General features: G+C 46.0%; 1 protein-coding gene across 4 annotated transcripts in view; it reads left to right on the top strand.

Annotated features, from left to right (window-relative positions):
• Window positions 1-12,575, top strand: part of Wipf1 (WAS/WASL interacting protein family, member 1) — a 99,878-nt gene that overhangs the window by 39,372 nt on the left and 47,931 nt on the right. The window contains exon 1 of one of the 4 annotated variants that reach the window (XM_006499124.4): window positions 2,719-3,736. The exons of 2 other annotated variants lie outside the window; for them this stretch is intronic. The gene's annotated coding sequence lies outside the window, so the exon portion shown is untranslated. Of the gene's footprint in view, window positions 1-2,718; window positions 3,737-4,362; window positions 4,494-12,575 lie in introns of those variants that run through there. One more of the 4 variants, NM_001289723.1, reaches the window with a different exon arrangement.

Here is a 12,575-nt window from a genome sequence, read left to right as displayed (position 1 = left end):
AAACAGATGATGGAGATGTAATTCAGTGGTAAAGCACTTGTCTACCATGACTGAGCCCTGTGTTCAACTCCCAGCATGGGAAGAGCAAAACACTTGCTGGCTGTTTGCTATCTTCAGGATTGTGTGTCAGTTAACATTGCACAGCAATTCGGCAGCAGCTGGTAAAATGCCAACTAACAAAACAAATGGAGGAATGGAAACTTTATTATTAAATATAAAAACCTTAAGCAAAGCTATAGAAACACAAGAGTGTAAATCCAAGAAGACTTATCCACAGTGAACATGAGTATGACTGTCTTATCACTTAATTAAATGAAGCAAAATCTGTTAGTGCAACTAAAGTAGTGAAACACATGAGATATAACTGAAACGTAAAAATACAAATACGCTTTCTCATAATCATATTAGGAGTTAACGAAATCTTTTCAGAATTGGATTGATGAACAAAAGGTATACAAGAGAGTCTTTGAGTGACATCAGGATTACTTTTGATTTAGCTAAAGAGATACAAGGTATTTGTAGGAAATGATTAAATACAATTTTAAAAACTTTTGTTCAGCTGACCAAGAGAGAGAGAGAGAGAGAGAGAGAGAGAGAGAGAGAGAGAGAGAGAGAGAGAGAATTAGACATGAGTTATCCACATGTAGAAACAGAAAAGTGTTGAAACTTTGTTGGTATTTTTTTTTGTGTGTATGAAAATTTAAAACATTTTTGCTTATAACACATGAAATACAACATATCTATAACTACAGTCTAATAGTTTACCATGTGTACATAATTGAAATGCTGGGGTCAGGGTAGCTGGCGCATCTATCATACATTTCTCCTTTGTGTTTTGAACAAGGAAAATTCTTTCTATTGCTTTCTGCTTTAGGAACACACAATTAATTGTTGTTAGCCACAGTTACTGGCTGTGCTTGATGACTTTGAACTTGTTCTCCCCATCCAGAGGCACCCTTGTATCTATTGGACATCTTTCTCCATCTTCTGTCACCCTTCCCAGCCTCTGCAAGCACCCGTCCATCTTCTGCATCCTGGCAGTGAAGTCTTTACATGTGAGAACGTGTGGTATTCACCCTCCAGTTCACATCATGCTTTCTGGTTCCCTGTTCATTGCAACAAGTGTCAAGATTTCATCCTTTTCTGGGGCTGAGCAATGCTGTGTATGGATGGATTCCACATTGCCTTCTCTGGGTGGACAGCCTAGTTAACTATTGTGGGATGAGCTGTGGTGAACTGTGGTGAGTATGGGCACAGGCCAGGCATCTCAACAACATCTCCCTTTCCATGGTAATGACAGTGTTGGATTTTGTTGGAGTTTTACTTTAGTTTTTGGAGGAAACTCCATACTCTTTCTGCATAATGGGTGCACTAATTTACATGCCCACTAACCGTATATGAAAGTTTCCCTTTGTATCCTCAGTCAGCACTTATTTCTTTGTTGTTGTTGTTGTTGTTGGTGGTGGTGGTGGTGGTGGTGGTGGTGGTGTGTGTGTGTGTGTGTGTGAGAGAGAGAGAGAGAGAGTAGTCATTCTAACTATAATTAGATGATATCACATTATGGTTTTGATTTACATTTCCCTAGTAATCAGATAGAACTGAGCGTGCAAGTTGGCTTTAAACTCTCCAGGGGACTTTGGACAGTTTAGTGATTCTAAGTTTGGTTTCTTATATGTAAAGTAGAGATGGCCATATGTAAAGTAGAGATGACCATATCTCACAGCACTGCAAGGAGAATTAACATCTATACGTAAAGCACTTAGCTGGGCATCTACATGTGTCAATGATCTGATAAATGACCGATGGAGACATCAGTCAGTGTAGCAATATGTCTTCCAGCCTATTCTGGGTGCTATGTGGTGAAATGGTTAGGGCACCGTCAATTCTTCAGCACCTTTTATGTAGGAATCAGACAAAGAACTGTTATGATGTCCAGGTTTGCTCACCTGCATGAAAAGGTTGGGCATTTTGTCTGTGTTCATTTGTGAGATGTGGCAGTGGCGAATGGGTGGGTTACTCTCCATTCCTTAAAGGAAAAGCATGGTGTCCCCAAAACAGAAGGGGTGGAGGATCTGAAGGAAGGAACAGGGCTAGTCTGCAGTGCCTGCCGCTAAATTTTTAAGTCTTAAAATTTTTAAATTTAATTAAACATATTTAATTTAAAATTTAAAAACAGAGAAACACATGGAGAAGCCTGGTTAGGTGCCTGAAGATGTTTACTGACCCCACACACCACAGCACACGAGAACACACAGACCCACTTAGTAGAAAACAGAACTAGAAACTGACTCAGACTGTGAGACATCTAATGCTGTCACATGCTCACATAGAGCCTTACTGTTTTTCTCCACAAAGTTATTTGCAATGTCTGATTCCAAGATGGCGAAGAGTTACCATTATTGTAAAGCTAATGCCGTTTCTGTGATATAGACAGCCATCTTGGCTCGGCTGGCAAATCCAGATGTACAGTCCAACCCCCAAACCAGCTGACAGCTGTCAAAATGGGAAAACAGTTACTGGTGTTCCTAAAGCCAGAGCTGTAATCATGTGGTGAGACTCTAGAGTCTGACCGTTGTCTACAGCGCTCATTCAGGACTAATTTCCTTACTCTGGGGCTCACATGGAAACCACACTCAAGAGTTACATGGGAAATAGTTCCGACCCTTGACACTTGTCTAGGATTACCTTGCTGAAATCCAAAACCGAAAATCCCTTTAAAAGCAATTTTTGAGAAAAGAATTGTGCTGGGGTGGCCAGAAAGAAACCATTTTGGGGCTTTTTGCAAGAGTCAAGTTGAACAAATTGGAGACGATTCCTGCTGGTCTAGGACATAGTTTTAATCCCACATACCACTTCCTACATCCACAGGTTTCTGTGTGTTTGGATCCTCTTGAGAGCTGGGGTGACTATCAGAGGAAAGAGGATGGCCAGACAGGAAAGCTAGAAATGACCTTCTTCCCCATCTAGGGCAAAGAGGGACGTAGCCAGACACCCCTTCTTCTTTTCATGCATCAAAGTTAACTTAGTCCAGGAAGGCTAACAACACAGTGGCTCTGTTTTCTAACCCAAGAATTAGGGCACAGTGTCTGACAGCATTACTAAACAGGCTGCGTGAACTCGAGACTCTCTCAGGAAGTTCAGGGTGAGTGGCCATGGTTGCAGCAGGACCCAGAAACGGGAGCCAAGAGTCGGTTCTGTTCTGCTGGCGATAACGCATCTCTTAGAGGAGAGTGTGGAGGCATCTTGGTAACAGCACTATCAAGGGTCCTTCCTTAGATGTCTCCTGAGCATCTCCTGAGTATCAGAGACCCATCTGCAGGAGAGTATCCAAACCCCAGGCTCTCATACCTGTCCGCCCTTGCAGGTTATGGAACCCCATACACTGGAAAGCCTAGGAAAATGGGACTCTCTCTTTCCCTGCTTTTCTCTGTCCCATAATGTGGGGTTTCCCCTCCAGTCTTATCTCCTCTTTACTTGTGCCCTATGAACACCCAAAAGAGGCCAGGGAACCCCTGCAAGGAGATGGTCTTTTCTATAGGTGCGGGGCCATCCTGTGTGTAAATAGCAGATGGCTGATTGTGTCACATGCCTCTGAGCAGTTAGGGAGGCAGACAGGAGAAGGTGCTGTGAGGAAGTGCAATGTCACATGCAGCTTCACAGGAAGCTGGCCAGAATATAGCTGAGGACCGCCGCCGCTGTGCTCAGTCGCTGTTCTCAGCGGATTAAAGCAACACAGGTTAGTGCCTTTTTCTTTCTGAAAACCCTCCATGGTGGCTCTGAAATACCCACCTGTTTGACTGCCTTTCCTTGAGCTGACTTTATGTGTGTTTCTAATGAGAGAAGAAGAAAAAAAAAAAAAAAACTGCCCTGGCTTTGAATGTAAGAGTCTGTGCAAAGCTGGTAACCACACGTTGTTAGAGGAACAAACATTGAGCCACTGTGGTGGAAATGAAATTCTCAGAATCGCTGGCTTCCTTGTTTAGAACTTCTATGCCTTTAAAAAGAATAAACTTCAGATGTTCGTTAAATATGTTATTTCGTGGAATGCAGCTTAGCCTCTTCTCATCTTTACTTACTAGCACAAATCTGAAACAGGACTGGTCAACTTGTGCTTGCAGACATGTGTGGGGCGTCTGTGCGGTGTTGGAGAAGAAATACTGTGGCTAAAAAAACGTGCTTTAAGGCTATGTGCAAAAGCTTGTTTTATGGAATTTTCATCTCATAAAACCTATGAGGTTTTTTGGCTTGCATTTCATGACAGAATAACTTTTCAGTCCCATACATTTTTCTGCCCCACCCCCTTCCTTCCTTTCCTTCCTTACATGAGCTGTGGGGAGAGAAGAGGGGGGGGTAGGGCAGCTTGAGTGTAGATGGGGAAGTCCTCGGTTTAAGAGGCAACACAACCTGGACTAAAGCTGATCAGGTTCGGAGAAGCCTCGAGGCTTGTCGGTGACTAGAGCCTCCTCGTGTCCACACATGGTAAAGAAGATTGGGTGAGTCTAACACAGTGTCGGAAAGGTGGGTGAAGGGTTGCGGGAGCAATTCTCCGGAGTGTCTAACCAGCCCGGAACTGATAATCTGATGGCCACCGAGGGAACACTTCCGTACGAAGAGCAAAGTCAACAGAAATTCTCACAAAGTAACTGGCTGCTTCCAGGCCTGTGAAGCGCAAGGGCAATGTCTCAGGTCTGAGTCAAGAGGAGGAAGGAGGTCAAGCATTAGAACTGCCGAGTTAGCCAGCGGGGTTGTTTTGCTTTGGCTGGGGCTGGGGCTCAGTAGGTAGAGCACTTGTCTCGGGTGCACAAAGCGCTCTTAACTGCAGCACCACGGAAACTGGGTGTGGTCGTCATCTCGGCATTCGGGAGGTGGAGGCATGAGGATCAGGTCTTTACGGTCTTATTCAGTTACAGAATGAGTTCAAAGCCAGACTGAGCTAAAAGAGGCCTTGTCTAAAACCAAATACCTAAACAAATAGCGATGGAGAGAGGGGACTAGGATCAGTTTCCGGTTTCCTTTCTGTCTTGGGTCTGGCTTTAGTTTTCCAACGTGTCTGGACTGAAAAACAACAAGGGGTGAAAGGTTTGGTGGAATGTTTACATTCCAGTAGTGCAAAATAGCCAGGGCAGTGATGAAAGTAAAGACTCGGTATTGGTATGTACTCGGATTGCAGCCTATTTTCATTTTTTACTATCACGTTGTGCAAGAAAGTGGAGAGGAAGCTGATGCTGAAGGGAGGCTCTCTAAGCTGAGATCCGAGCCTCACTGTTTTACCAAAAACCATTCCCTAGTGCTGACAGGGGCAGCTCATGATTGCAGCCGGTGTACCAGAGCAGGTCGGGCTTCGGAGCCTCTACTACAAATGCCTGAGACCCTGAAGCGGGGTCTGCAGTAGGATGGCCTCCTTCCTGTTGCTTCCTGGTGCTACCCTAGAGCAGGGGAGAAGCGACTTTCGGCTCAGCCATGGCTGGGCGTCCCTAGAAGGAGCACTTCTTTTGGTCCTCTTTCCCTTTGTAAAGTTTGTCAGAGAGCTTTGCTGTTCAGGGAGGTTTGAATTATGCTAATCTGCTGTTCATACTAGAAAGGGCCTTTTTGTTTTGTTAAAATGCTTTCCAGATGGACCTGATGTCTTTTTTTTTTTTTTTGCATATGTATTGATCCAAAAGCTGTTTCCATTTCTTCTGCTCTCCCGTAGGCATTTCTTGGCCTTTTTTTTTTCCAGCTTTCTGCCTCCACTGTGTTAGAGATGCCAGAAAAAAGTTTATGAAGGGTTCTCCTTATACATTATCCTGACCTCCAGGCTGGAAGGGGTCTGAAAGAGAGGTGGGTCCAGGGTGGCAGATGGTAGGTCATGCTGACTGGGAAAGCACTAGAGAATTTTAGTGTTAGGTGTTACTGCCAAGTTAAACAGAGTTCAGCTTGAAGGTGAGAAGAGATGAGTTGTCATCTTAAAGCTGGAGAGAAGAATGGCCAGCTTTGTGAGAGACAGTATGGATGTATTACGGATTCTCTAAAGAAAAACGAGGAGTGGGGCCCTCAACCTTCCTTTCCCAGACCTGACACATGCTGCATCTTTTTCCCAGAATTCCATGTGAGGTGAGCACAGAGCTGGGAATCAAAACCCACAGCTGTTCGAGTGGACATTCCTTTACCTGCCAGTTTGGTGATTTCTTTGTCCTAATGAAAACTAACTAGACACTTACCAGGATATCTGTTTTGGTGTTGTATGTAGTGACCTTGGCTCCTCTGCACTTGTGTTCATCCTGCGTTTCAATATGGATTTTACATTAACATCAATTTGTGTGGTTTAATAAGACTTTTCATCAGTGTGATAAAATTTCTGGTATGAGCTATGTTATGGAGGAATAAATGGTTTTGGCTCACAGTTGTGAAGGTTTCAGCCTATGGTTGTCTGGCTCCTGTACTTGTAGCATGACAGGACCATTGTGGAGTAAGAGAATGGCAGTGGGAAATCGACCTATTGGTAGCAGGGAAGCAAAAAAAAGAGACAGGAAGAGACAGGGGATAAAGTGTATCTTTCTAGCATACAATCTTAGTGTCCTGCCACCTATAAGTAGGTGTCACCCATACTGTCCACCGCCTTCCAATAATGCATCCATTTATGAGTCCATCGTGGAATGAATCCATTGATGAAGTCAGAGCCCTCAGGATCCAGTCACATCTTAACAGCCCTAGTTCTGAGCACTGCTTCAGTGGGAGCTCGGCTTCTAAAGCGTGAGCTGTAGGAAGAACTCCTCAGATCAAAGCTATAACAGCTGGAAATCATAGTGTGGCCTAAAAGGAAGTTGTTGAGTTGTAATAAGGTGTGTGTGTGTGTGTGTGTGTGTGTGTGTGTGTGTGTGTGTGTATCTGTGTATGTGTGGTATATGTGGGATCTTATTTTCTCAGCTAAAAATTGTTACGTGAGCTGGGCATGGTGATGCATGCTTGTCTTTAATCCCAGCACTTGAGAGGCAGAGGCAGGTGAATTTTTGAGTTTGAGGCCAGCCTAGGCTACATGGTGAGACTCTGACTGAAGCATGATGAGATGGTATGTTGGAGTCTATAATTATTTGAATCATGTTTAGACTAAGATATTACCCATGTATGTATGGACTCATTTGGAGAGGTTGCCAGTGGGCACTGCTATTCTCTGTGAGGTGGTACTTAAAGTGTCTCCTTTGATCTCTGGGTCACCAGTGGGAAGACCTGGTCTTCCTTAAAGGCATTAGAAATCTGTAGGAAGTTTCTGACTTCAGAGGACTGGGTATAGGTCCAGAGGAGGGGCTGCCCGGTACCTCGCCGACTTGCTCTGCAGAAAGTTGTCCAGAGGAAACTCTTAAAGGAAAAGAACTGATGCTCCAGCTCAGCTTCCCCCGCACTGGGCCTTCTCGGGAAAGTAATACAACTCTACAACTCATTGGCATGAGCACACTTGAACAGCTACCAGGATGTCTCCCAGAACCTCTCCTACAGAGTGCCATGTCTTCCTATCTTTGTCCCTTCCTCTCCATTTCTTCTCCCAGATGTCTCCTGCCACTGCGTGCCTGTCACTTTCTGAAGCCAGAATTTCTATGTGTAGATGATATAGTTCCTTGTGCAGCCACTCACTCAGTGCGTTAAACAGGGCTCCCTGTAAAAGGGGCTCGAAGTGAGGGTGCTGAGCCGCCTCTCAGAGGTAAATGCCGGAGAGGGTGTGCCCAAGGGAAATGGTTTGGAAAGAGTCATTAGTATAAGATAGATCCCGATGAATCAGGAAGGACGAATGGTTTACGATTTTTTTTTTCCTTTTAAAGATTTATAAGGGAAATAGTGGTAAGAGAAGACCTGGAGAAGCCAGAGGTAATTGGCCCTAAAAGACTCAAATGTCGGGTTATTGAAGAACTGTTTTTCCCTTCCTTGGTGCCAGGAACATCTGGCTTTGGGAAGAGTTTAGGAAAGAGACTTGCAGATGCTCTGGTCATCATTTAGAATTCTAGGAGGCAAATAGAAAATAGATTTTATTTTATTTTTTTAAGAAAGAGAAGAGACTTTAGGACTCCCCCATTTTAAAATTTGGAAACAGATCCAGAAATGTCAAGTGACTTGATGGAGGTTAGAACAGCTTATATGGATGGCACTCCAGCCTAGAACTGATCCCAGCGCTGGAGCCTGAGTACAGAGCCTCGGTGGCACCTCTGCCGACTCATGCTTAATGTGGGGCAGACCAAGAGGTTGCGGGTCTGACAAAGTCACCTCTGCTTGCTGCTACTTCCTTTTGCATCCCCCTGACAGACAACAATGTAACTATAACCTTGTGGGCAGAAACCTAATCCATCTTACCCAGATGAAGCCTGTGTGTAAGGACCTGGTCCTTGAGAAGGAAGGAAGAGGAATGGCTAGTAATGGACGAGGACGGGAAAATAGACTGACTCTTGTAGACGCAGATGTGGATCAAAACTATGGCTGAAATCTGTTGTAAAGTATGGATGCGTGTCAGCATTCACTGGCCTGGGTGAAGAGTCCTTGAGAGAGCCAGTCACCCTTAGCACTGATGGCATGACTGCTGGTCCACCTTCTGAAACCCACAGCAGACTCCATTGTCTCCGGAGGGGATCGTCCGGACGGTAGGCATGCTCAGTGGAAAGAATGACATTGTCTGTACATTCTCATATGCCCAGCAGCTCCTTGTGAATTTTAATGAGGGTCAGCCACCCTGAACCTAAGACAGAGGACCTCTTCTGTGGGGGCTGGATTTGAAGTTGCTAACCTGCGTCTAGGCCAGCTCCCAGCTGGACTTAAGCTTCTCCTTGCACACACTCATAACACAGATCACATCTCTGACCCTGGAAAGCACGAGAGAATTTACACTCATGAGCGAACAGGCACTTGTGCTGTAGACACCTGCTGATGTCCTCTGAGCCAGCTCAGTCTTGCCACGGTCCACCCCGGGATAGCATCCGACAGGTGGAGGGCTCAAGACAGCACCCCACCTCCCCACCTCCCCACTTCTCCACCTCCCCACCTCCCCACTTCTCCACCTCCCCACCTCCCCACCTCCCCACCTCCCCACTTCAGGTGTGAGTTGCAAGCTGCACTGCCTGTGGTTCTAACTAATGGGCTGCCAATTGCTATTTCCACAACTCCTCCTCAGGTTTGACTAACTTGCTGGAGAAGCTTGTAGAACAGAGGGTGACAGTTGTGTGTGCCCATTGACTATGAAGTGTATCACAAAGGACACAGGCTGAAATGTGGGAGAAGGGACTTGGTGTGCCCCTTCAGCAGAAATCTCCACTGTCTGCCCCCCAGTTCTCTGGAAACTCTCTCGCCCTATCCTACTGGGTTGATAGAAGAGATAATGCTGGATGTAGACTGACCAGGGAAACCTGTGTGTTCAGCGTTCTTGGCCTTTCCAGGCAGCAGTTCTGCCACCCAGGGTGTGGGGCAGGGAACCCCTCTGGAATGGAGGGTCTTCTGACTACTGTAGGGCAGAGGCAAGTTGGAGACTTCCTTTGTGACCTCTTCCAAGAGTAAAAGGCTGGAGAAGATTAGGTGTTTCATGATCCGCCTGGGGAAGTCCTAGCTCCTTAGGGCCTGCCTTGGTCAGGAACTGCAAATGAAAACCACAGGTGTGCCTTTTAACAGCACAGCCACTCTTTAGGGTCTTTCCTGGGCAGACAGCAGCCTCGTCTCGGTGTCATTTTTTTATCCTCTGTTCTTCTCTAAAACATCCCATGCCGGCTGGAGAGATGGCCCAGTGGATGAGAATAGTGGCTGCTTTTCCAGAGGACCCAGATTCAGTACCAGTACCCACACAGCTCAGAACTGTCTGTAACTCCAGCCCTGGGAGATCCAGTGCCTTCCATTAACCTCTGTGTGCAACAGCTATTCACCTGGTGCAGACATACATGCAGACAAAACAAAACCTATGCACATGAAATCAAGCAGGGAGGGGCACCCAGGGTCAGTGTTGAAGGTTTCCCAGTTGTTCTTCAGCATTGATCAGGTAACTGGCTGGCCAGTAAGCCCCAAGGATCCTCCTGACTCAGCCTCTGCAGCATTGAGGTTACCAGCAGGAACTACCACAGCAGGGTTTTAAAAGTGGGTTCTGGACAGTTGAACTAAGGTTCTTAGGGTAGTAGAGCAAGCGCTGTATCAGCCGGGCCATCTCCGCTACAAGTGCTACGAGGAGAGAAGACAGCACACATGCGGGCTCTGCACTAGAACTCACAGGTGCTTCAGGATGCTGGGCTTTATTACATAGTCAGGTTTGTTTTCTGCTTGCTTTTTTCCCCCTCTCTTTCCATTTCCTTTTCCCCTCTTCCTTTCTTGACATTTCCTCTTAATTCAGAAACATTTATTGATCACCTTCCATGTAGAGCTTCTTGTCCAGTTGGAGGCTGTGAACCCTGAGCAATATAGATAAGAAACACTACGTGATTTTTCATTGTTTTTGAAACAGTGTCACTCTGTAGCTCGGACTGGTCTCAAATTCATCGTCTTCCCGCCTTGGCTTCCCTTGTGTGGGGATTTCAGGCATGCACCACCATACCCAGCTTTTATTAACGTGCACTTTTAGAAGGTTAGAGAGTCATGGTCACTGAGTAAACAGGAAAGGGAAAGAAACGGGGCAGTGGTGGGTGTGAATTTAAATGGTTGATGGGGTGATGCCCGTGAGAAGATAGTACAGACCTGGAAGGACTAAGAGAAGATGCCACACAGGTAGATGGGAGAAAGCTGGCATGCCCAAGGAGTAACCAGGAACCACTGGAACTCGGGCAGAGAAGGGAGAAAGCAGATGTTGGAAGCAGAGTGCTGGAGGTTCAGTAGGCCAGCGGGCACTCTGTCTCTCACTCAAAGTGAGAAATAACTTTAGAAAAATCCAGGTGATGGAAGGAAGTGCTGTGGCCTTACTGTACTGTAGACTGTGGGAGTGAGAGAAAGGGAGAAAAAAATGGTTAAGAATCCTGGGTGCTGCACCAGAGAGAGAGGGAGGGAGATGCCACAGGCCAGGCTGACAGACCTGAGGAGCTGCACAGCCTGGACATTTTGAAGGTAGAAACAGAGCGGCTACAGAAATAGCTCCATTAAGAGAGCCTGAGTTTCGCTCCCACCACCAACGTGGTGTGTCTCACAGCTACCCAAAGCCCTCTACTGGCCTCCTAGGGCAGTGCACTCACATGCACAAACCCGCACATACATATAATCAAAAATAAAATCTAAAAAGCAAAATTCAGTAAGATTAATTATTGGGTTGAATAGCGTTTGGAGGAGAGAGGAGTCAGGGAATCCCTAGAATTTTGGCCAAAGCACATGAAAAAAACGGAAATGCTGTCAAAAAGGAATGAAGGCAGTGGGCAGGGTGGCTATACAGCAGGGGACATCTAGAGTTCAGGGTTTATCACGTTCGATATACCTGTTTGAGGTCCATGAGGAGAGTGGGGTATATATGTGTATACCTAAAAGAGGGTTCTAGAAGACACAGACTGCTCTTTCTCAGTGGTACAGTGTCACTCCCGAATTACCCTGTGACCCATGAAGCACTTGTAGAGGAGGTGGGGCAGGGCTGGTGTTGCATCTTGTGGAGCCTTTGATTTCTGATGTCTGCTCAGAGAGACGGAGCTCTTGGGGGTAAGTGGGAAAAGGGCATGTTTCTTGTCTCAAGCCTTGCCTTTAACTCCTTAATCACCAATGGATTCTATAATATTTGTTTTAAGGATCAAAAGTCTGTGTCTTAACAACATTGGCAAAATCAATGGCTGATCAAGTCCAGCCTGCCTTTGCTGACATGGAAACGTTAGCAAGACAGGTCAGACAGCCTCAACCTTTACATTTATGTAAATATTGCATTATGATACTGGCATTTCTTCTTCACGGAAACAGATTAAGTTCTACACTCGTACTGCTGCTCTCAGATACCAGGAGCACATTTGTCACGTCTGTCTGTAAATTATCTCCATTGGATCTTCAACCTGCATCAGAGGCAGGTACCGCATGAGTCTTGTTTACTCTGATGAGAATTCCTCAGGGAGGAAGTGACTTGACTGAATTCCACAGGTCTGTGTGTGTGTTCAGAGCTCCCCGCATCCACTTCCCAGAAGCATGAAGTAAAACAAACTGGAGCATTTTAGCAGTTCAAAAAGCATTTTGTAATTCTACACGAGCAGCCAGCAGCACTGCAGAATGGTTTTCACAGTAAACCTAACATAATGGAACCCACCCGTTTCAAGTAGTTGCTCTTAGGTGGGACAATCCACAGATCCATGAATAACATGTTTCCTCGGCCTCTGCCCCATACAGTGATGGGCACCTTGAGAGCAATGTTACCTGTGAGTTAAAATCATGCTGATCAGGCAGACCCACAGAACACCTGAATGCAAAAGCCGTTAGCCAGCAGCAGTGTCCCAGTCTGTATGCCCAGATATAACTGGACTCGGGGATACTGTCAGGCAGACGCCCCAGGGAGATCTGAGTGAAATGTTCTGCAGGCCTTAGAAGTAATCCAGGACCCAGAGGTTGTGGCCGCAGCACAGGCACTGGGAAGAAAACTGGGTCCTGTCCTCTCCACGCAGGCCAGAGTGCTGCAGGGATGGAGGTCA

This window comes from Mus musculus, chromosome 2 (genome assembly GCF_000001635.26).
Source record: "Mus musculus strain C57BL/6J chromosome 2, GRCm38.p6 C57BL/6J".
Classification (NCBI taxonomy): domain Eukaryota; kingdom Metazoa; phylum Chordata; class Mammalia; order Rodentia; family Muridae; genus Mus; species Mus musculus.
This window is presented reverse-complemented; position numbering and strand designations above follow the sequence as displayed.